General features: G+C 38.6%; 1 long non-coding RNA gene across 2 annotated transcripts; it reads right to left on the bottom strand.

The window, feature by feature from the left end:
- Positions 1-5790: 5790 nt before the first annotated feature.
- Positions 5791-19613, bottom strand: LOC144309903 (uncharacterized). Of its 2 annotated transcripts, XR_013375769.1 has the most exons (4): positions 19472-19613; positions 11096-11209; positions 10421-10533; positions 5791-6118 (listed from the first exon to the last, which is right to left on the bottom strand). It is a non-coding gene; the product is annotated as an uncharacterized LOC144309903 (long non-coding RNA). The 2 variants fall into 2 exon arrangements; XR_013375770.1 differs by lacking the exon at positions 11096-11209 and having other exon boundaries at positions 19472-19490.
- Between the last annotated feature and the right edge of the window lie 1685 nt (positions 19614-21298).

The raw sequence follows: 21298 nt of genomic DNA, 5'->3' as shown, positions 1-21298 counted from the left end.
TCACCCGTTTCCTTCTTAGAGTTTTTAGAGTTTCAGCTCCTAACTTTAGGTATTTGATCCATTTTGAGTTAACTTTTATAGCTGTAAGCCAAGGCTGGCAATTTTAATTTCCTCTTCTATAACTGCTTGTTCATATCTACTGCTTATTTTTTCTATTAGATTGTCTTTTTTCCTACTATTTTGATGTATTCTTAATGAATCCTTAACATATTGCTATACGTGTTGCAAGTATTTTCTACCAATTTGAGATATGTCTTGTGTTTAAATTTATCAACATTTTTTTTTTAAAAGGCAAAGGCATACTGGATCTTGATTTAAAAAGCCCTTCCCCACCCCTCAAATTATAAATAGTATATTCTTTCATCACAGCTATTCCCCCGTCCCATTGTTAAAAGTGCCATCTTAGATTAACTAGCATAATTTTAAAGTTACAGACTAATACAGACTAAATTCTTCTACTAACGTATTCAGTTATTCAACAAAATTTGAATCATGGGGGGCCTGCATGGCTCAGTTAGTTGAATGCCTGCCTTTGGCTTAGGTCATGATCCCAGAGCCCTGGGATCCAGCCCTGCATCCCTGCATCAGGCTCCCTGCTTGGTGGGGTGTTTCTCCCCTGCTTGTGCTCTTTTACTCCGTCAAATAAATTTTTTAAGATCTTAAAAAAAATTTGAGTCACTAACACATCTGTAACCAGTTTTCCTAATTTTCATGAAGAGTTTAGTAATCCTAAAAATTATTATAAAGTAAAGCAAAGGAGCGAGGGCTGAACATGGCCCACTCAAGTTAGTTAATGACCTACTACACTAGCTTATAAAAGGCTAGTACTGCCTTAATGCATACTGAAATCTTCAGGTTCATTTAAATTTCACTCAGTCTACATACCATCAAGACACAAAAGCAAAGTTTATTCCAAGTGACTCACACCTCACATTAATGACTAATCCCCCCTCCTGTTAGATTGAGTGCGGAATTAAGTAACCACATTAAGGATTTAGATGCAAACTAGCCCTCAGCAGATTAGCATTACTCAATGAATAGGTCTGCTTCTTTGGTTATTTTGCCTTACTTTTCAAGTTTGTTTATGCTAATAAATCATAACTCTAAAATTACTAAGTAAGAAACTTATTAATTAAGGTCATTAAACTCCTCTCACTCTGGCAGTTATTTGGCCAAAGCAATGGTTTCCTGCCTATTTTGTCATTTCATGAATCTGGAAGAAAGGGTAGAGTTAGATACAATTTAGAACAGTCTATGGGGGACTGAAGAGGCTCCTGGATGACTTCTCATCCAGGTTCCAGTTTCCAACTCCTGGTTTTGGCTCAAGCTCCTTGTCAGGCTCTGCACTATGCTCTGTAGGAAGTCTGCTAGAGATTCTTTCTCCCTCTCCCCGTTAGTCCCCCAGTTCATATTCTCTCTCTTGCGCTGTATAATAAATAAATAATATATATATACATATACACATATATATATATATGAGGAATGGTTAATGGGATACCAACTGATAAAAACCAAGTTTTAGGTGTTTAAGTATATCATTGTCTCTATCACTCTGTTATATGGTTGTCCAATAAAGTAATATGCCAAGAGATGTTCAAATGTTATCCTAACAACAAATACAGATCTAAAAGAAGATGCCTGACCTTGTTTCACCCTACCTAACACCAGGATTGTTTCCTACAAAACCAGAGCTTCAGATTTTCCACACTCTGTCTCTCAAGCAAGCACAGACTTTGAATTTATCCTTTAAATTAATTAATTTAGTTGCTTCTTCTCAAAAGGCACACTGGCATTAAACAGATCTAAATCTTTAGGTTTACAACAATTATAATACTTTTCTTTTTCTCCAAATCCATTTCTTAAACCATGAACTACTGCAAGTGCTTTCCAAGCCCTTAACACACACACCATTACCATTCTCTGTTACTTATCCATCTACAAGTATTGATGGTCTATTATTTTTTCCAGAACTAGGGATAGAGCAGTGGGTCATAATGACAAAGATCTTGCTATTATTTAACACAGCATCTTACCATGGACACCCCCAGATAGAGCCTAGCCATACTATTAGCACTTACAACCAAGAGTCCAAAAGTCTGATATTACCCAATCATCAGCCTTTTAATATAAATTATTTGTTAAGGAAAACTCAAACAAGGAAATCAGTATATTGATAACAGTCAATAAAAAGGCTTAACTTAAAGAACATGGATGTGCCTGAGAGAAAAAAAATATTTCAAATTAATGGACACTTCACAAATTTAGACCAACTAATGAACAGTTTGAAAATAGTAGTCTTCATTTATACACAAGGAATACTTGGGAAAATTATACAATTTTTCCTATTTCAATAGTCAACTGCAAGGTAACCAAGTTTCTTCCTGTAAGTTTAAAATTACCATATGTAAAAGTTTTAGAAAAAGTTTGTGATTAGCAAATATACTTTGTAGTATTAAAATGGAATCATCTAGGATTTGTTACCAATTTTTAATTACTGGGGTTCAAATTAATATAGATTTGTGTCGGGATCCCTGGGTGGCGCAGCGGTTTGGCGCCTGCCTTTGGCCCAGGGCGCGATCCTGGAGACCCGGGATCGAATCCCACATCAGGCTCCCGGTGCATGGAGCCTGCTTCTCCCTCTGACTGTGTCTCTGCCTCTCTCTCTCTCTCTTTCTGTGACTATCATAAATAAATAAAAATTAAAAAAAAATATATAGATTTGTGTCTTTCGTTACCCTAGGGTTTTATGGAAATAACATGAATTTTGGAGAAGCTGCCTCTAACATCATGTACTTAAACAGTGGCAATGTTCAGGTTCTTCTTATCTAAAAGATACACCATCTTTGCAATACTGTCTTAAAAAATAAACTAAAATATGTAGTAAACACTTAGCACCAAGCCTGGTACACAGTTAATTTTTAATGGTATTTGGACAGCCCTGGTGGCTCAGTGGTTTAGCGCAGAATTCAGCCCAGAGCGTGGTCCTGGAGACCCCGGATTGAGTCCCATGTCGGGCTCCCTGCATGGAGCCTGCTTCTCCCTCTGCCTGTGTCTGTGCACCCCCCACCCTCTCTCGCTCTCTCATGAATAAATAAATATTTAAAAGAAATTTTTTAATGATATTTTAAAAATTTGTCAGGAATGGTGAAGCATGGAGGGAGAAGGTAGTATAGGTGAACCAAGTTCAACATGTAATTAATACCTAACTCTAAACAGTTTAATTAAGTCAACTAAAATTACAATATGATAGGTGCTATAATAATAAATAAATATAACAGGGAGAGGTTTGGGAAACACAGACTAAGAGAGCATAACTGACGCTGAGAACCCAAGGGCATTGGAGCTGCCTCTTAAAGAGCTCAACAGGATGGAATGTTAGAGCATGTCCTTTTTCAGCGAAAGCTCACAACAAGAATGGATATAACATGCCCAGGATATAACAGGCTGCAAGCAGACTGTCAGGCACTAAGAAGTATGGACGTATCCTGTGGATAATGGAAAAGTATTAGAAGTAACACAATCCAATCTAAATTTTATAATGAAACAACTGTCAGTGAATAGTGTGGATGGAAGGATGCAGAACAGTTATTAGAAGGCTTTTTCAAGAGAGATGCCTGGAGTTTCCATAGTAGTGGCGACAACCAGAGAAAGGATAGAGAAGGCGGAATCCAAGATCTGCTGATAGGTCAGTAGACAGAGATGAGGACAAATTCTAAAGAACAAGAAACAGTGGAGGACAGTGTAGTTACTTACCAAGAATCTGAGAATAAGCTGTGGGGAAAGGGAGGCATTTGGGACACAACAAGTCCTTATTGAAATAAAGCAGATAAAAGGTAGGAGTCAGAAATAAAGATTTGGGAGTCACTTTTGTAGATAAGACTGCCTGGCAAAAGAGAACATACTGAGCAAGAAAAAAAGAAAACAGTAAAAGGATGAACAATACTGGTTATTTAGGGGGCAAGAAGAGAACTAGAATATTGAAAAATAGCATTATTCCAGAAGCCAGTGATGGAAAGAATTTCAAAAAGGAGGTAAGAGCTAAGAATTAAATTAACAAGAGAGAAATGAGATAAAGATATTTTTTTAAAAAAAAGATTCTATTTATTTGAGATTTTAAAAAGGTATGAGAGAAAAAAAAAAAGGTGTGAGAGACAGAGGGAGAGCACAAGTAGGGAGGAGGGGCAGAGGGACAGGGACATGCAGGCTCCCTGCTGAGCAGGGAGAGGGTTGCAGGGCTCAATCCCAAAACCCTGGGATCATGACCTGAACCAAAGGCATTTAACTGAGTCACTCAGGCACCCCAAGATAAAGACTTTTAAAAGGCCACAGGATTTAATGATTTTTAAAAGAATTTCTGTGACTAAATAATCAAAATTATAAAAATTGAAAAACCGTTAACATCCTTTAGAAAGTACTACCACATTAACAATTACTGCATTAATTCAGATTTCCCTCAAGAATTCTCTTTACAAATTTAATTCTGCATCAGGGTAAATATGACTTCAACATATGGATTTTGGTACAAATTATCTTAGGGGAATCTGACAACATTTGGGACGATCTGTTTATGATGCATTAAGCACCAGATGACAAAAGTACGTGGCTTATTTATTTATTTATTTAAAGATTTTATTTATTCATCAGAGACAGAGAGAGAGAGAGAGAGAGAGAGAGAGGCAGAGACACAGGCAGAGGGAGAAACAGGCTCCATGCTGGGAGTCTGACGTGGGACTCGATCCCGGGTCTCCAGGATCACACCCTGGGTCGAAGGCGGCGCTAAACCGCTGAGCCACCCGGGCGGCCCAAAGTACGTGGTTTAAATATGGAATGAGTACTTACAGAAGAAATTCAAATAACATGCATAAAAGAAAACAAGCAGCAAAGAAATCTATGAGAACCCTTTGTAAGCAAATTAAATCAATGTGAAATAATGAATCAAACCATAGATTAAAAGCTTAAAGACTCATTAGCTCCCTGTAACATCTCTTAAACCCACAGGACATTTAAAAGTTTCTCAGAATTTACTCATGCTAATCTGCTAATTAGGCTGCTAATGGGTCTGCCTATAATTTATTTGCCTATTGTCTTTTAATTTCCTTCATTTCTTAAAACACATTATAATGTGTTAAGTTTAGAATTGTGAGTGGTCTGTGCAAATAAACTTATTATCTCATCACTCTGCTTCTGTTGTATGTTATCTCCTGAGTAGTTGTAGCCACAATTTTTCTCCTTTAACATGCTACGGTTATCAGCACTGAGCTGGATAAACACAATTGGAGTTCTGAAGTTAACTTCTACCCTTCAGATTTAAGTTCTAATTCAGACTTTAAGACTCTTTGTCCTCTGGCCCAGGACACAGTTTTCTTATTCACAAACTGAAACCAATAGTTGCATGTTGTGCAGAAATAACAGGTTTTAAAAGGTCTCTATTCATATCAAATTTTAATTAACAGAAAATTGAGACAATATCTCAACTAAACCATCATGACAATTATCACAAAAAACAAAAATTACTTTTACACAAATATGATGGGACAGTCCTTTGACTTTAAACCATTACTAACTTATAAATTAATAAGCACTTGACTTCGAAGTGTCAAAGGCAAAACAGCTAAGGCTTAGTAATTAAAATTAAAAGAAAAAGCTAAATATGGCTAACTCTAGACCTAAATCTACGCAGTAACATTTAAAAGACTTTTAAAAAGAATTTATAATTAAGAGTCTTATTCAAGCTAATGGAGATACTGTAATATAATAAAAAAAACTCAATCTACAGTTCAACGTGCAGCATCTAGTAATAATGGCATACCTTTTCTTTCTGTTTTCTGTGCAGGGACAGAAGATGTGGGTGTAGGCAGTTTTGATAAAGTAGATGCTCCATTAGCATCAAATGATTTCTTTGGCTGGTGATCAGACTGTAGCGTAAATGGACTAGAAGGAAGAGTGCTTGGGGTAGCAGTTGGATGAACCACTGGTTTGATGGGGTGCTGTACTGGCGTAGAACTACTGTGAGTCTCTGCTCTTGGCAGTCTGTAGTCTCTGTCATTGTGTCTGCTTGTTTGAGACAAAATATTCTGTGGGAGCAAACTACTGGCATCACTGGAATGCTTGTCTTCCACTTTAGTTCACAGTTCGAAAAAAGAGATGTTGGAATGACAGAAGGGGGAAGAAAAAAGATTACGTTAGAATCCTGTCTATAACATCAGCTAATTTAGCAACATACTTATATCTTGTTATAAAACTGCAAGCCCAGTTAGTATCTGCAGTTTTACCACCAGCAAATACTGAAAGAGGATATTTAGCCTCAACTCTAAGTAATCTATACTCAGATTTCAAATGAGCTATGAGCTTTTGGGGATTCTTTAGAACCACACCACAATTCAAACAAAACACTGGAAAAAAACAAACAAACAAACAGTCCATATATGGAGTTTTAACGTTTCACTCAAATGAAAAATTTTAAAGTATTTTAAAAATATAAAAAGCAAATGGTCCATTCTTTGAAAATATGGGCCATGGGTTCTAATAATTGAATTATCCACAGTGGTTCAACTGCAAAGGAATATTAGCTTTATTAGCCTGATTTTTCTGAATACTGAAGTAGCTAATTAGTGGTCTCTAAAGTAGTTTGTGCTAGGGCTTTAAATGGGACGGCTGAATTTATGATGAACTGTGCAATCAGTAATTAAATCAGTTCATATTTTTGAAAATGCTAACAATACAAGTTAGTAATAAGCTCAAGTTATAGATAATGCTATCTGAAAACAGAGAAGGCCTACATCCAGCAGCATAGTCAGAAAAATCTACTTGCTATTACCAGTTATATTAAAAACATCCTCTTCCAATTTGGTCACAAAACATTTAAACCTCAGAAATACTTCTGCTTCCACAAAAAAATAAGGAAAATTCCAATCTTGATAAAATTTATCAAAAAATCTCTAACCAAAATTATAAGTCTAATCAATAACTGAAACTTAAAACAACTTTCAAGTAGAGAAATATCTTAAGATTCAAGCACATATGTAATAATAATATTACCAAAAGATGCCCTCCCCATTGAGTATTTTAGGTTTTTTTTTCCCAATTCATGGTTCCTCTGAATCTAGAAACCAAGACAGCACAAAGAAGGAAGTATGCTTAAACTACAAGTCAGTTTCCAAACCTTCAGCGTACAACTCCTACATGTTATACTAAACAGAATGTACTGGCTACTGCCAAAAAGCTTTAGTTATATCAAAACACAAAGTCTTTGACTTAATAAATGAAATTCAGTGTTGTAAGTTACACATATATTAACCTTAACAGAAAAAGGTGAACAGATTGAGCTAATCACAGCAAAATACAAACATCTGTTGCATGATATTAACTCATCAGTAAACTATCCATTTGCATGCACAAGGAACTTAAATTTTATTCTACAATTTCTTCCTGAAAAGAATACTGCTACAACAGAAACGTTTAGGAATAAAACAGAAATAATACCATACCCAATTCCCACCAATCCTGTCACTTGATTACCAATAACTTTTATTTCCTGGACACCAAGAAAAAAATCTCACTTCTGTAAGACTAGAGTCAAAGAGTATCAAGCAAATGTATTCAGATGAAAATTAAAGTTGATACTTCTTCAGACACTTGTAAGCTTTACAGTGGCAGCAGCATTATAGGAACTAAGGAAGCTGTAGCTACAACAGCTTTCTATGATTCACAACTCTAGACGAAACAGTTAACATGGTGACTTTACTTGCACACCGCCTCCACAACAAAGACATTTGGCAAATGTAAGGAGACATTCTTGGTTATCACAACTTGGAAGAGAGGAGGTGTGCTACTGGCATCTAGCATGTAGAGGCCAGGTACAGTACTCTATGTCCTAAGACACAGGACAGCAACCCACAACAAAGAATCACCTAACCCAAAATGTCATTGGTGCTACAGTTGAGAAACACCAAGTTAAGGTTTCTCTAAGTATAGAGCAATAATTCTGTAAGGCACAGATTAAAGACAATGAAAATAATCTAGTAGCAGTAAAACCAAATTAAAAATTTTATCCATAAAGTTTTCAAGGTCAAGTTCTAGATAACATTATTTGCTGTAGTGCATAAAATAAATTGATTTTCTACCTTTTTCTCCTTTCATATAAAATCTTTCAATCTGCCCACCCCCACCAACACGCATACCTTGTATTAGCAGTTCAAACTGCAAAGCTTTAGGTCTTACCCAACATGAACACCAATGTGCTGGACACATGGGAAAATTCTGCCAATACTTTTTGGACAGAAAAAGTTAAGCACTTAAATGACTCAATGACTTCATTACTACCACACTTAGGTATAACTCAGTTGACCAATTAAGGAAAAATAAAAAGAAATATAGCTAAGGTTTTTTTTTTTCTAATTATCACTTAAAACTGAAAAAGTGAGACACATGACTGTACTTCAACACACACAGAGACCTACTGACTCCTCATTTGCACTTTTAGGAATGTGACTAAGGAAGTAATGGGCAAAGATAGACATCACAGCACTGCTGACAGTAGGAAAAGGATAAAAACCACCCAAGTATCCACAGATGATTACCTATAAATGAGGGCACATCAAAAAAAAAAAAAAAAAAAAAAGGAAAACCATGTAATTTTAACACACAGGGATTTCTAAACTGACACAGAAATATTTCCTCAAAATATTAATGAACAAAAAAAGGTTAAAAATAGTAACATATAATGCCATTATGTAAAACACACACATATGTAGTTTTAATACACATTTATATACACGCAGAAAAAAGTGTATGTCCCCAAATGTTCTTGGCTCATGAAATTAAAAAAATCCCCTTTTTATTTTTTAGTAACAAACATGCTTCACTTTTGAAATTACAAAGAAAAAAGAGAAGGAACTCCTTCATTTGTGAAAGAAAAAGATGCACACAATTTAAAAACACAATTCTGATTTTATTTCCTTAAAGATGGTTTATTAGAAAGACAAAAAAACACTACTTTCACTTTCATCAATACTTCCATCAGATCTTTATTTACTTCCATTTACTTCAAGAGAGGAGAAGAGACTTAAAATGATAGGGTATTTTGGAAAGAATAAAGCTGACGCACTAGGCTATTTTTTTTCCCTCTCTGGGAACTATCACCCACTAAGTGAGAGGCCTGGCCCAAAATCTTAAAAAAAAAAAAAAAAAAAAGTGACTATTTTTTTTACAACCATTTGCCACTCCTCCACCATATCTTCTCAATATCCTTCTGCAGTTTGTTCAGACAGAACTACTACAAGCTGGGTGCGGTTTTTTTTTTTTTTTTTTTTAAACCTGGAGAGGAAAACCTTTACCTTATTTCTGATTGTTTGCAAGAAGTAACAGTTATTCAAGATATTAAGTAAAATGGAACCAGGACCCAAGTCTTCTGTCTCAAAAATAGTTTTAATTTCCTTACTTCAGTACACTAAATCATTGTTTTGTAAGAATTAAATACAATTTCACTAGTACAAAAAAATTAAATGTTCAAAGGAACATATCTTAAAAATTCAGTGAAGAATTATGTTACTTTACTATCTGCTTCATCTTAAAACTTTTCCCATCAAAAAAGCAGTACTGTCTTGCTAAGACCAAATACAACCTTCTATGTAAGTTACAGGAAGAAGATGTCCAAGAATTCCCTGAACACATCTTAAAAATTCTTCCAAATTTCAAAATCTAATAAAAAGCCTAAGAAGTCTATGGTGGCATTTAAATTCTATTCTGGGCAAAAGGAAGCCACTGGGAATAGAGGACCTTTACTAAAAGCTTCAAATTCAAATTTAATTTGAATTAAGAAATAAATGCATATTACTCATATTGTCCCACTTAGACAAAATGTGACCTCAAAAACCTTTAAGGTATGCTCACAGTATAGAGATGCTATTCACATCTATGATGATGTAATCAGTTCCCAGATAAAAGGTAAAAAAGTTTCTCACTGATAAACACAAAACACCAAGAGACACTTTAATGTTACCATCTGTGTGTGGCTACAATTCAATTGTTAGATTCAAACATTCAATGAGTTTTGGAAGAAGTTTCACTGTCCAGTTTAACAGGACACAATTCAGCAAAGGGGGGAAAAAAAACCCAAACAACTCCTGTTTTAAGAGTCAATCCACAATATGAGATTTTGTTTTCCACCAATTCAACTGCATCATAGCCAGTATGAGTAGTGAAGAATAACATACGTGTACTAATCCTCCATGAACTCTTTTCCTTTTCAGGAAACAAAATGGTGGAGGTTAGGAAGACAGATCTAACATAAAAGAAACTATACATTTACATTATTTTAGTTTACATATGTAAACAGCTATGCATATGGATATAAACATACAAACTATAGGAGTGAATTAAACATCATGTTGTTTCAAAGAAAAAAAAAATTAATACTTACTTCCACTGGCAAACCCACTAGTGGCTGTTGCTTGCATCACCTCCCTTCTGTAATCCCTATCTTTTGGGAAGCTGTTAACTGCCATCTTGTTTGCTTCTTTTTGTCTCTGTTCTCTAAAAATAAAACATAGATAAACTCATAAAAATTACATCAGGTACAATGAGTTTACATATGACACTTCTGACCAAATGCTCAACAGAATGTTATATGGAAAATAAAAGAACTGAACATAGCCATAATATCAACTGGTATGGGAGATGAAACATAGCTAACAGAACATTAATGTTTCTCAGTGATAGCATTATAGCAATTGTTTATAACACCATTAAACCCTACAACCAAAACTCCCCAATATTAATTCTACACATATGAAGGAAACATTAATATACTTTAAATTATGAAAATGTTCATTATAAATGATAATATAGGTTGATATAAAATCTTAAATATACTGATGGTTTACAAGGTCCTTGTGGACAGTGACTTATCCAAGTTTTTTCTTTCTTTCTTTTTTTTTTTTAAGCAAAGAGAAATTATAGAAAACATAATGGGCCAACTATTGCAATTGAAGGGGGGAATGAGGAGTTTCACTAAGAAACCTAAGCTGAGAAAGTTCTAAGATGTTAAGCTGTAGTCAAGAATAATAAGTATTTTTTAATGAGTAAGAGCAAATACCTTTCAAGCCACTCTTTTGGGAAACCATTGTGAAACTTCGGTTCGACAATTGTAGTAGTATTTTTTCCCAGAAGAGCTAATATGCTCAGACCAGTCATCTGCAGAATCATAAGGCTTAAAAATACATTTTTAAAAATTAGAAAATATTAATACTATTTAACCACTTATTATGAAACTTCAACAGTCAATGGTTTTCAAAGCACATATAAGGGAAAAGACCATAAAAAAAATGTACCCTGATATAAAATGTAATTGTGTGTGTGTGTGTGTGTGTGTGTGTGTAGATATCTATCTATCTATGTGTGTGTGTGTGTAGATATCTATCTATATCTCTTAGGAGACTTTAGTCTATGAAAACCTTCAAAAATAACAATGGAAAATCCGGTAAAATACGAAATTAAAACAGATTCATATACATTAGTTTATTAAGCACAGAATGAGAAATGCAAAATTAACATCTTGACTTTGGAAAAGCATTACCAAAGTTCCCCATTACATAATTTTAATTGCTGAAATCCTGTCACATGGGGGGGGGTGGAGATTAGAAAACCCATACTTAACTGATTTCATGACATGATGGCGTATCAATTTTAAACTCATGCACAATAATACTCATATATATTAGTAACCAAGAACAATTGGTCTGTATTCACTGTTACTTAGTGAAGAAAAAAAAAACCCACAGAATTTAAAAATAAAACTATAAACACAGAGCTAATTAAAAGCCATATATTTGCTTCACCTTCAAAATCCATGAGATTGGGCAAGCTAAACCTTGTCTCACATAATATATGAGGTCAGCAGCATCACTCATATCCCTGTAACAAAAACTAGCCTTTCAAAAACTCTCAGATACATTCTCTTTAGGTATTTTATAGGTATAGTAAAATTATAAAGAAATTAGAGAAATCTGAAAGGAGGGCCAATTTCCATGCTACTGATCTAAAAAGTGTAAAATTTAAAGAAGTGCACTGGCCCCAGGAATCTGGAAGAATCCCAAGTTACTTCTAGATGAATTTCTGGACTATTTCCTCAAAGGAGCTTTGAGATTAATGAAATGTTATACGTTGGTAGTCTACAATTCTGGTTCACCAGTGGACAGTGACACAATCTTAAAGCTTGAGGAAAAGAATGAACCTTCATGCCCTGCTGACTCAGCTTTAATTTTGCCAAGTAGGCAACAAGCCTAGAGATAGTCGTAAGAGTTATCCATACGCCATAAAACTAATTGGTGACAGAAAAAAGGATAAAAACTTAAGTTTCAGGATGCCCATTATTGCCACCAAATCAATACCAATTCTCAAAATGCTGCAATAATTTTAAGAGATGAAAAAATATTGCAGATTCTGTCACACTTATGCTCTTGGGATTATGCCTCAAAATAATGAAGCTATTGGCAATCAGCCCTGTGCCTCCAAACCTCTCATACAGAAAGTTAATTCTCAATCCTTCTAGTTTCCAAAGGTAGGCTACAACCAAGTTGCAGAAACCCAATCACAGAAGGCCAAGTTCTAAAAGCTTTTTCACCACTTACTACTCCCTGTACCTAAATTATTATACAAACTGAATACTTTTTTTAAAGATTTTATTTACTTATGAGAGAGAGAGAGAGAGAGAGAGGCAGAGACATAGGCAGAAGGAGAAGCAGGCTCCATGCAGGGAGCCAACGTGGAACTCGATCCCGGGTCTCCAGGATCAGGCCCTGGACTGAAAGTGGCGCTAAACCGCTGAGCCACCTGGGCTGCCCCAAACTGAATACTTCTATGCATGTATCTGGAAGATTTGGGTTGCTTGGAAGGTGGTTACATGAGATTGATTATGATAACTAGTCTGGTTGGAGAGGTAGATAAGATTTGAGACAGGTGGATGAGAGGACATCAGAGCAGGGCAGAGTGATCTACACCACTGCTCTTCAAAGCGATGGCTTTGTGAATTGTTACCTGTTCTGCAGGGGATAAGGAGCATGCATCAAAAAAAAAAAATTATATCAACATACTTTTTTCCTTGTCAAAGTCTCACTTTAAGAAAAAAGGGTATTTTTTTTTCCAGCTCAAGTAAATGGTATATTATTTAATGACAGTTAATTTACACCCAGGTTAACTCCAGGACAGTTAAAAGTTTACAGGCCAGAACCTTGAAGAATAGGAGTCTATGACACTGTGTGGATTCTGCCCACCAAATCTTAGCTCAGTATAACTTAATGTCTTACTTAACAAAATGTGTTTCAGCGTACAGCATTACAACAACATACTAATAACTCTAGTTTATCTTCTCCACCCCACTTCCATACTCAAAAAAAAAAAAAAAGGTTGTGGGGGGGAAACCTTTTAGTAATGGGAAATATTTAAATACTGTTGTGCAATAGGTGTTACAATGCTTTTCTTCATTGTGTATTTTCAACCTTATTGAAGTATGATTGACAAAACTGGAAGATATTTAGTGTATGCTGTGATGATTTGACACTGTGAAAGGATTCCACCCATCTGGTTCATTAACACATCATCACCTAACAGATTTTATGAAAACATTTAAGTCTTCATCTCAGCAAATTTCAATTACACAATATAGTGTTACCAGTTACCATCACCATATTAAACATTAGATCTTAAAGTTGTTAAATTTGATTAAAAAAAAAAAAGAGTATCTAAAACCAAGAACTAGGGATCCCCTGGGTGGCTCAGCGGTTTAACACCTGCCTTCGGTCCAGGGCGTGATCTTACTTCTCCCTCTGCCTGTGTCTTTGCCCCTCCCCCCCGTGTGTCTCATGAATAAATAAATAAAATTAAAAAATTAAAAAAAAAACCAACAAGCGAAGAACTAAACTTCAAAAAGGTCTGCAAACACTTCAAATTTGCTGGCTTAGGCTTGATATACTAAGGCAGGAGTTTTCCTTGTGTTGTCCAGGAACCCTTGAGGGACCCCAAAATCATTTCAAAAGATCAAAACTATTTTCATAATAACACTAATATGATGGTCTTTTTCTTCCTCATTCTACCACAAAAACAGTGGAGTTTTCCCAGATGCTGTAGAAAAGTATGTTATCATGGAAGATTGAATGCAGAGCACATCTGAAGTTTCCTCTTAAGAGAGGCATTAAAGAGATACTCAAGATCTATTTTTTTAATTTTATAATTATTTTTCATAAAAACATTACATAAGCTAACATTAAAGGGTTTACAATCAACTGATTTTAGAATTATTTTTCATAGTTATCAAGTTTTTTAAATAAAGATTTTGAGTTGGGGGACATGGCAGGCACTCTTAGGCAAGGGTGAGGAGCGGCGGGAGAAGCAGGCTCCCCACTGAATAGTATGACATTGAGCTCTATGCCAGGACCCTAGGATCCTGACCTGAGCCTACGGCAGATGTTTGATTGAGTCACCCAAGTGACTCATTTATCAAGCTTTAATTTTTAATATGGTAAATATTGGTAGAAGATAAACAACAGCTCTCAGTTTTCATGACTGTAGAGACAGAGGTCTTGAGACCAAAAGGGATGAAAAGGACTGCTCTGAAAGAATGTACTCAACAAATAAAGAGGCACCCATCTGCTCTCCTTCAATTCAAAATGTCTTTTAACCATGTTTTTCTCCTCTTAAAAAAGTGTATATCCCTTTCTGCACTCTCCCTTAAAATACAGAATCCTACTACTTCTTCCCCAAGTGAAAAGATGGAAAAAAAAATAGTTAATCCTAGAAATTAACTGATGAATTGTTAATAAGGAATGGTTCACTGAATAACATCTACAACATCAAGGAAAGGCATTTACTATAACAAAGAAATTCATGGGGCCTAAGAGTTTTCTGATAAATTTATATATTTTAAAAAATTAAGTAGAATATCTTCAGGCAAAGACTGGTTACAGAAAGTAGATCTTGAGAGCCTCAATTTGAAAAGCTCCAAAAAATGCAGAAGATATTTAAGGGATAACAAGTGGTGCTGGAATATAAATGCAAAGTCATCTGTGATTGAATTTAAAGAACTTCCCAGCAAATCAAAATTGGTAGATATGTAGAAGGGAAGATATCAATTAACTCTTTAAATGTGAATAATTTTTTTTTCTAAATGAAGCAATTCGGAGGCGTCTTAAAAATCACAAATATGCATAACTAATCTATAACAAGCTACATGTGATCTGTAAGTCTTATTATGATTTATATTAGGAAGGAAGAGACATTCAAAAAAGTTTTTCCTAAATAGTTTATCATAGGCTAGGTTCTATGTTAAATCACAATAAATGTTCATCACAGGACTTAGGGAACTACATGTGAGTATCTTAATCTAATACTGAAAAAATAAGGTTAACTTCTACTAGACCATCATCAACGTTTGATACATATAAATCATTCATACAACCAAATGTCTATGTAGATAACTAGATAATATTGTTACTGATTTTCAAAGTTAGATTTAAAGTCTGAAAACTTCAAAGAGAAAAAAGAACTATTTTTAAAAAAAAGTTATTCCATAACTTCTTAAACCTAGGTTAAAATAATGTCTTGACCTACGTTATTCATCTGTTATTTTATTCTTTCATTATGAAAATATTAGATAAAAACTAATTTTATGTTTTAAAATTTTTACTCAAAAACTTCCATTAAAAGTGATTTAAAGACAAAGTGAGTTTACAGTAACCTGCAGAAAGATTCAAAAGCTAACATCTCAGATAAGATTAAATTTGTAATTTATAAATAATTTAGGTGTTATGCTCACAGCACTGGGTGCATTATAATGAAAAAGACCATTACTCGGAGATTATATACCTATACTTGAAATTTATAGAAAGGGAAATCCTGATTCTGAAAACACGTAACACTTAATCCATTCAGGTAACAGTCTTCAGCTTCCACCCATAAAATGAAATCCCCTGACACCGTTTATGATTTGGGTCCATCAAGCTTACATGCCCATTATTTATTCTTTCTGATTTCACTACATTTAGCCCATGTCTTAGAAATCAAAACAAGCAGAATTAGTTTTCTCTGAATTATGATTTTTTAAAAAGCCAAAACAATGTCCAAGTGGCCTGCCACTGTAACTATCAGCAAAGAACTACCAAATTGAAATTGTAATGATAAATGGCACTTTAGAGTTTGTTACTTTGCAAATTAACAAGGCCACTTTCCACGAAATTAGATTCATTCTAAAATCCTGAATATATACTTTATTGGAAATAACTCATTACAAGTAGTTTGATGACAACAACTATTAAGGTTTACTAAGCTGCTGTCTCAGCCTCAACACCACCCCCTTCTCTACTGTGATGCTACTAGGACTGGGATACTGCAAATAATGCTGTTTAGTCAGCTAGCTTCCTGTTAGATTCTGCCCATAGGAGGCACTGGAATTCACACTGAGAGGCAGGACAAGGAGACACCTAGCAGCCACAGCTCCAGTTTCCAGTTCTCTGTTATCTGACCCAAGCCAGAACCAGCTTCATCACACCGCTTGCAGGTACTATATCACCAGTTCTGCAGGGCCCCTCCTTTAAGCCATTAGGTTCTAATAACTACATCCTCTTCCTACCATACTTCAGCTCTCAGGGTAAATATATATATACTGTATGTGTGTTACCTCAGTGTTCCTTTTTGGTTTCTCCACTCCTCAATAACAGGCAGTATGTGCTTAACCAATCCTGCATGTAAAATTTTCTGTGTTGTCAAATTTTCTGTGCTAAAATAACTAACATGTTTTGTTTTCCTACCTAGACTCTGTTACAGTATTTAAAATTATTCTAAATTTATCTTCATGAAAATGCTATCTATCATTTATGTTTTGAATTTCTTTGGAAATGTACTACCCACAATGTTTCAAGAAGGGGTAAGAAATAATCAGTCTCAAAGACCTTTCAAATCTGATTAAGGTAGGATGATCACCCAAATATCCAAGGCAAAATCTGTTGGATTCAACCTACACTTTTATAGCCTTCTAGTTGTTCTTTCCTTTCTGTATTTTCCACGCTACCATCTGATAGAATTTTTTAAATTCCAAGTACGAGGTTACTTCACCATTTATATTATTCAATACCTCTAATTAATTAATGTTATTAATTCTTTCAAAGAACCAACTCCTGGTTTTGTTTGATCTGTTCCACAGTTCTTCTGGTCTCGATTTCATTGAGTTCTGCTCGAATCTTTATTAACTCTCTTCTGCTGGGTGTAGGATCTATTTGCTGTTTTTTTTTTTTTTTTTCTCTAGGTCCTTTAGGTGTAAGGTTAGCTTTTGTATTTGAGTTCTTTCCAGCTTTTGGATGGCTGCTAGTATTGTGATGTATTTCCCCCTCAGGACTGCTTTTGGTGTATCCCAAAGGTTTTAAATGGTAGTATATTCATTCTCATTAGTTTCCATGAATCTTTTTAATTTCTCCTTAATTTCCTGGTTGACCCTTTCATCTTTTAGCAGGATGGTCCTTAACCTCCACGTGTTTGAAGTCTTTCCAAACTTCTTGTTGTGATTTAGTTCTAATTTCAAGGCATCATGGTCTGAGAATATGCAGGGGACGATCCCAATCTTTGGGTATCGGCTCAGATCCAATTTGTGACCCAGTATGTGGTCTATTCTGGAGAAAGTTCCATGTGCACTTGAGAAGAATGTATTTTCAGTTGAGTTTGGATGTAAAGTTCTGTAGATATCTGTGAAATCCATCTGGTCCAGTGTATCATTTAAAGCTCTCGTTTCTTTGGAGATGTTGTGTTTAGGAAACTATCAAGTGTAGAAAGCGCTAGATTGAAGTCACAAAGTATAAGTGTATTATTATCTAAGTACGTCTTCACTTTGGTTATTAATTGATTGATATATTTGGCAGCCTCCACATTCGCGGCATATATATTGAGGATTGTTAAGTCCTCTTGTTGGATAGATCCTTTAATTATGATATAGTGTCCCTCTTCATCTCTCACTGCGGTCTTCGGGGTACGTTTTAGTTTATCGGATATAAGGATGGCTACCCCTGCTTTCTTTTGAGGACCATTCGAATGGTAAATGGTTCTCCAACCTTTTATTTTCAGGCTGTAGGTGTCCTTCTGTCTAAAATGAGTCTCTTGTAGACAGCAAATAGACGGGTCCTGCTTTTTTATCCAGTCTGAAACCCTGCGCCTTTTGATGGGGTCATTAAGCCCGTTCACGTTCAGAGTTACTATTGAAAGATATGAGTTTAGTGTCATCATGATACTTATTCAGTCCCTGTTTTTGTGGATTGTTCCAGTGGACTTCTTCTTAAAGGGGAATTTTGAGAGTCCCCCTTAAAATTTCTTGCAGAGCTGGTTTGGAGGTCACATATTCTTTCAGTTCCTGCCTGTCTTGTAAGCTCTTTCTTTCTCCTTCCATTCTGATTGAGATCCTTGCTGGATAAAGTATTCTCGGTTGCATGTGTTTCTCATTTAGGACCCTGACTATATCCTGCCAGCCCTTTCTGGCTTGCCAGGTCTCTGTGGAGAGGTCTGCAGTTACTCTAATACTCCTCCCCATAAAAGTCAGGGATTTCTTGTCTCTTGCTGCTTTAAGGATCTTCTCTTTATCTTTGGAATTTGCAAGCTTCACCATTAAATGTCGAGGTGTTGAACAGTTTTTATTCATTTCAGGGGGTGGAATCTCTCTATTTCCTGGATATGAATGCCTGTTTCCCTTCCCTGATTAGCAAAGTTTTCAGATATGATTTGTTCAAATACATATTCTGGGCCTCTGTCACATTTGGCGCCCTCTGGAACCCCAATGAAACGTAGGTTTTTCTTCCTCAGGCTGTCATTTATTTCCCTTAATCTATCCTCATGGTCCTTTACTTGTTTGTCTCTTTTTTCCTCATTTCCCTCTTTGCCATCAACTTGTCTTCTATGTCACTCACTCGTTCTTCTACCTTGTTAACCCTCATCATTAGAACTTCTAGTTTGGATTGTGTCTCATTCAATTGATTTTTAATTTCTGCCTGATTAGCTCTAAATTCTGCAGTCATGAAGTCTCTTGAGTCCTTTTTGCTTTTTTCTAGAGCCACCAGTAGCTTTATAATAATGCTTCTGAATTGGCTTTCTGACATTGAATTGTAATCCAGATTTTGTAACTCTATGGGAGAGAGGATGTTTCTGATTCGTTCTTTTGAGGTGAGGTTTTCCTTCTAGTCATTTTGCTCAGTGCAGAGTGCCCAAAAACATGTTGTATTGGGAAAAGGAGAAAAAGAGAGGAGAGAAAGACGGAAAGAAAAGAAAAAAGAAGAAAGAAAAAAGGAAGAAAAAAGGAAGAAAAAGAGAAGAAAAAGAAAAAAAAGAAAGGAAAAAAGGGGTGGGGGAAGCAAACAGAAATAAAAAATAACAACAACAACAACAACAACAACAAAACAAGGGGGAATATCGTCTGATTCTGTATCCTGCAAGTCCCTTGTCTTACCCTGGAACTTTCCAGTGCTGCTTGGTCAATAACTTGTTTTTCCCCTGTCCTTCTCGCTGGTCTTCTGGGGGAGAGTCTATTGTGCTGATTTTCAGTTGTTAGCACTTGGGGGAGCTGCTCAACCCCCTGCCTGGTGCAGGGCTCAGTGGGGGTTGTTTACCCCGTGAGGCCCCAGTGCGCAGGCGCCAGCGAGGGGCTCCCAGCGTGCACTGGGCTCGAGCGCGGTCCCCCGGACTGACGGCCAGCCGACCCTGCGGACAGACGGGCCACAAAGCATGTCGCCCTGCGCCTGCTGAACCGCGAGCGCCCGAGGATGTCAGCGCTGAGGAAGGTGCGAGCCGCGGGGGCCGAGCTGCCGGGGCGACCGGTCGCGGGCTGCGCGGCGGCCTCGTCCCTCGCGGCGCCTGGGTGCCTCGCCGGCGGTGCTTCCCGGACCCTGCACTCCCGGGACGTGGGTGCCGCGCGGGCTGTGCCGGAGACGGGCGGGCTGGAGGAGCTGCGGGGCCTGAGGAGGGGGCGGCGTCCGGCTCCCGCGGGGCAGCGGCGAGGGCCCAGGGGCCCAGGCGGAAGCGGCTCGTGTTTAGGGCAGCGCCAGCGGCGGACAGACGGTCCCTGGACAGCTCGAGAGCCTCCGTCCACGTCGCACGAGGCAGCTAATGCCGGGTCTGTCCTCCGGATGCGGGGCACCGCCCCTGGGGGGACGCGCGCTACCTTCGTGTCGCCCTGGCACCAGCCGCACAGGCGGCGCTGGGACCGTGGGGCTGCGGGCGAGCTGCACGTGCTGCAGGCTACCGCCGCCTCCAGCGCCAGGGGACCCGCGCCACAGGTGGCATCCGGGGCGGGGCCTGCGCGCCGGCAGGGGCGGGGGAGCGGTGGGGCGGAAGGAACCCCGGACGCCATGCTCGGCGCTGCCTGGGCTCCCCGCGCTCGCCTGGCCCTTCCCCAGGTGCCTCCGCGCGCCGGCCGGCCCCCAGCGCGCCAGGCCTCCTGGGCGCCCAGTGCGCAGGCGCCGGCGGCGGGCTCCGAGCGTGTGCCGGGCTGGAGCGCGGTGGGGCGCGTGGCGGCGGCGGCGGCGGCGGGGGAGCGGTGGGGCGGAAGGACCCCCGGACGGCAGGGCGCGGTGCTGCCTGGGCTCCCCGGTGCGGGTGTGGCCCCTCCCCAGGTGCCTCCGCACTCAGGCCGGCCCCCAGCGTGCGGGGCCTCCCGGTCGACCAGTGCGCAGGCGCCGGCGGGGGGCTCCCAGCGTGCACTGCGCTCGAGCGCGGTCCCCCGGACTGACGGCCAGCCCTGCGGATGGACGGGCTGTGTGCCCTGTCGCCCTGCGCCTGCTGAACTCCGAGCGCCCGAGGATGTCTGCGCTGAGGAAGGTACGGGCCGCGGGCGGGGCGCAGGCAGGGACCCCGAGCTGCAGGAGTGACCGGTCGTGGGCTGCGCGCTGCGGCCTGGTGCCTCGCCGGCGGTGCTTCCCGGACCCGGCACTCCCGGAGCGTGGGTGCCGCGCGGACTGTTCCGGGCAGACGGGCTGGCTGGAGGAGCTGCGGGGCCTGAGGAGGGGGCGGCGTCCGGCTCCCGCGGGGCAGCGGCGAGGGCCCAGGGGCCCAGGCGGAAGCGGCTCGTGTTTAGGGCAGCGCGAGCGGCGGACAGACGGTCCCTGGACAGCTCGAGAGCCTCCGTCCACGTCGCCCGAGGCAGCAAGTGCCGGGTCTGTCCTCCGGATGCTGAAAAAAAAGATGTGAGTCTTACCTGAGTCTGTAGGAAATTGATACCTGTGGTGCCTTAGCTCTATCTGCACCAAAACCAAACTCAGGTGAATTTGCTATGGTTGTC

Source organism: Canis aureus, unplaced genomic scaffold (assembly GCF_053574225.1).
Source record: "Canis aureus isolate CA01 unplaced genomic scaffold, VMU_Caureus_v.1.0 ptg000244l_RagTag, whole genome shotgun sequence".
Taxonomy (NCBI): domain Eukaryota; kingdom Metazoa; phylum Chordata; class Mammalia; order Carnivora; family Canidae; genus Canis; species Canis aureus.
Note: the sequence above shows the minus strand (reverse complement) of the source record. Positions and strands in the feature narration are given on the sequence as shown.